Genomic DNA, 4,521 nt, shown 5'->3' on the forward strand with positions numbered 1-4,521 from the left:
GCTGAGTTCTCAGAGGACGTGGTGTGTGTATGTGTGAGTGTGAGTGAGTAAGTGTGTGTGTGTGTGTGTGTGTGTGTGTGTGTGTGTGTGTGTGTGTGTGTGTGTGTGATAGAGACAGAGACACACAGAGATACAGAGACCGACTGGTTTTGTTCCTTCTTGCCCTGGTCGGATCTGTCCAGTCCGCCTGTGGCCAGTTTCTCCCTCTAGCCTCTAGCTCGCCCTCCTAAGGCAGCTGGGACAAGACTATCTCCAGAAGAGAAGCCGGGAGCGAAGTAACCAGCGAACTAGAACCAGAAGGCCGCGGAGAAAGGGGAAGGGCGCGCAGGGAGGGGCAGGTGGCTCAGGCGAGGGGGTGCTGGAGGAAGAGTAGGAGGGATTTAAAAGAAAATCTGAGCACAGTGGCTACATTCCTGATAGCAAAAAAGGCAGAAACGAACAGGAGCGCTTCTTCCATTGTTGCTGTTTGTTGTGGAGGTGTTTGCTACTGAAATCTGTTGTGTATTCTTCTGATTCCAAATAAAATCCCCACTACATGAATGTCACACTTGGCTCCTTTTCAGAGTCTTGGGACCTAGACACCTGCACCATCATCCTAAAACTTAACCCATCATGGCCTTTCTTTTTCACATACATCCTCATCTTCTTCTGAGGAGATAAACTAAATGAAATTGCACCCCAAGGTAAAAAATACAAGCTAACTACCACAAGCCTACTCCCATCCTACCAGACTCTCTAGATGGGTTTCTTTGAGGAATGTTGATGTGAGAGCGGGTCACCGAATTCTAGAAGAACCTGGTGAGCAGAGCAGACTTGAATGTAGCTAGTTCTGATGGCCAAGCCATTCCTGTATCGTTGGCCAGCAGTCTGGTACCATGTCCCAGGCACTTGCTTTCTTCCGGCAACCCCAGATAGGGTTTCACTGTGCAGCTAAGGCTGGCCTTGAATTTACAGTCTTACTGCCTCAGCCTTCTGGCATTGGGATTACAGGCATATATCACCCACCGTGGGCTACAGGTATTGTTTTCAAAAAATCTTCAAAACAAAACCCACTCTACAGGCTAGAAGACTGAGGGAAAAGGAGATGCCTAGTAGGTGGCAGAATTAAGTTCCAAACCAAGGGAACCTGACTTCCAGGCTGCTGTAACCACACTCTTGAGGATGGAAGTGACTTTGAAACTGACTTGAACAAACAATCCCTGAGCATGTCCTTACCATACTTCTGGCGGTGGCAATAGAACTCTTGTTCACTGTCCCTTACAGAAAGCTGTCCTGTCTCTGGGGCATGGGCATTTTGGGAAAGGAATAGGTTCACAGGTCACAATGAGCCTTCAAATTTTAGTTTCTCCTTTATTGGTGAATAATAAATTCCTCTTAGAGTTTTGCTGGAATACTATTAGAAAGCAGTACTCCGTGACTGGCACATGACTAGTTTTTAGCAGAGACTCAATTCCTTTCAGCCCAAATTATCCCAAATGCAGACCATATTCTCCCCACTCAGTTCCTTCTCAACCCACTGTTGTGTTGTTTGGATTTTGCCCTTAGCCACCCCAGGAACAACCCTGCAGATAATAACACAGACTTCGAGAGAGGTTGACAGGCTTCAAGGAGATCATGTGGGTGATCTTCGCCGGGCACAGAAAACATAATAGCTTTTGTGATTAATAATGAAAACCTAATTGCAAAATTCAATAGGCACTGGAAACTTACTCTTTGATTTCCCCTGTGAGTCTTTGTGTTCCCTCCCCTTCCTGCCCTGTCTCAGCTGTGTGAAATGTTCTCACATCTTCATGCTCTGTCTTGAAGCAATGCCAACCTGAGTAGGAAATTCCCTCTTCTTCCTGCGTAAGGTGGTCACTGTGACCTGTCAGTACCTTAGGGTCATAGTCCTGTTTCCTCCAGCCAGAGCCCTCGGTGTGAAAAGTCCATCCCCTTCTCTTAGTATCCCCAAGGACCTTTCTCCCTCAGGCCTTTAACTCCAGTACATGGTATCTATTTCCACTGCAGTTTGTTGCCCTGTAACTTATATAGTCCTTATAATTTGTGGAAATGACTACATACCTTTTATGCCTTCACATCTTTCTAACTGAATGAACCTTCACTTCTCTGAGCTTGGATTTTCTCCTCTGGGCCCAGTAGCACACGGTTATAATCCTTGGACTCAGGAGGACTCAGTAAAAGCTATATATGAGTTCAAAGCCACCCTGGTCTACATAGCAAGACTAAGACCCTGTCAGAGGAGAGGGGAAAGGGAGGGAGGGAGGGAGCAAGGAAGGAAGGGAGAGGACTATGAAGGATGGTGGTCTGGGGTGAGGAGGGTAGTGGGGTAGGGAGAAAATATTAACATAGGGCCCAGCATATACTCAATGCTTGGGAAGAGCTGGTTGATAGGCCATCCTTTGTTGACTCCTATGGAAGGGCTTACCCTTTCTGAGGAGTGGATGGCAGGGGGTGGGGTGGGGGAGTAGAAAGAATATGGCTAGGGAACGGGAGGAGAAGAGAAATGGTGGTTGATCTGCAAAATAATTTTAAAAGCTGTAATAATAATTAAAAAGAGTTGGCAGAGACCTAGGAGAATTGCCTGTCAGTTTTTGTCACAAGCAGATATCAGATCACACCCATCTTTGTGTTTCAGTGACCATTTACTAGATTCAAAACAAGGAAAGTATCCAGGCATTAAGCATATGAAGTGATCCATCCCTACCAGGGGCTGTCAGCTGTAAGACTAGAAAAGAATCGGAATGTGAAAACCATTAAACCAAATGGACACCACCATGAGACTCCAAATCTTAAACCTCTTTAGGCTCATTTCCACTATACCCCAAGAAAGGTAGAGCACAGAGGAGAGAGAGGAAATCCAGGAGCAGGGTGTCTAACAAAGACAAGCACAGGCACCTGTGCCAATCTTGTGAGAAGCTCTTCCGGAGTTGATTTGAAAGCAAACTATCCCCTCATCAGCACCCCTGGGGTTGCCACTGAGATGCTTCAAAACAGTGGGACAACAGCTTACTATTGTCAGGGCCACAGAATCTCAGATCTGGTCCTCTAAATTGTTTCAGAATGTTGGTATCTTTTGATGCCTGCTCTCTCCAAACAATAAATAACTAGATCATAGGCTTTCTAATTCTGGCCAGCCTCCAGTTTAGGATTTATTGATTTATGGAGGGTTCGGAGCTTTGCACAAAGAGTAACTTCAGAGCTAAATACACCACTGGTACAAATGTCTTGTATCTGATTTCTCTATTGTGTCAGATTAATTGAGTTGTTTTAATTTTAATAATAGGACATTCCACATATACTAGTGTTACTGTTACAACTAACTGCTGGGCCAGGGACACATTGTCCTCTCTTTCCCAAATGCAAAGATTTAAAGAACGGTTTTTTCATAGCTGCAAGCCACAGCAAAACACAATTTGAATTTTAGTGGAGTCTGTTGAATTGAACTTTACTTTTGGCTGCAAAAGCCTATATCTATATGTCTATATGTACACTGTGTATAACTTTTCTTTTGGCATTCTTGGGCACTATGTGCATTCATGTATTAAAATCTTCCCATCAAAAATCATTATTGAATACTCACATACTGTGGAACACTATGCACTGAATATGGCGTGACCATTAGTGTTTTAAAATTAGGCCAGTTGTGAAAATCCATATAGATTTTTCACAAGATTGGTCCCACTAACATTTCTCTGTGGGTGGGAAGGAGGGCTTTTGAGGAGCATGGGCCCCACAGCCCTCCCTGTGGATATATAAGTGATTAATGATTTTTGGGCAAGGGCTCTTCTTCAGTGATATAGCTACTGGTAAGTTTCGCATGATCTTGTAGGTAGCTCCTTACCCACGCTGCTATAAGTGACCACAATTTAACTTTGTGGTTCATAGACTTGGACTTGGATGGAGTTGCATTTTTTGGTCTGTCATTGGTACCCTGGAGTGAATGAATACTCATTTGCTCCTACAGCCCCAGGAAAAGTTAACATAAATTTAATGTTACGTAAGGATGTATTTGCAGCTGTGGGTTCTGGTTCCTCTCTTTTTTATTTCTCCTATCTTTGTTTCATCTAGCCAGTAAATATTTTGTATCTATTTTGATCGTGACAGTTAACTTAGTGTCAAGAATTTGAAGATGATAACATGTGGTCTCTTCCTGGGAAAACTTAGTCTACTGGAGGCATGAGATAGCTTATTAATTAACTTTGGAAATATTGATGTAATTTTGATTGACTGAGTCCTTTTTTCCCCTGGAAACCACAGAAGACACACTGCATGGACAAGATGACATTTGAACAGTTTTAAAGTGAAGCAGAAGATTTTTCAAGATATTTTTGGACAGCATGTTCAACACAGAAGAAGAATATCATCCACATAGAGCATATCCAATGCTGAGAGAGAGATCTGCACTGGGGTGTAAGAGGCCACATTTATGGAATTGTCTTGGCCCCTTGCCCAGTGTTTCTCACTTCTTACTTCCTCAGTTAAGTCACACTGTGTGCTTGTATTTAGCTGTCAGGGTAGCTA

Source organism: Onychomys torridus, chromosome 10 (assembly GCF_903995425.1).
Source record: "Onychomys torridus chromosome 10, mOncTor1.1, whole genome shotgun sequence".
Classification (NCBI taxonomy): Eukaryota; Metazoa; Chordata; class Mammalia; order Rodentia; family Cricetidae; genus Onychomys; species Onychomys torridus.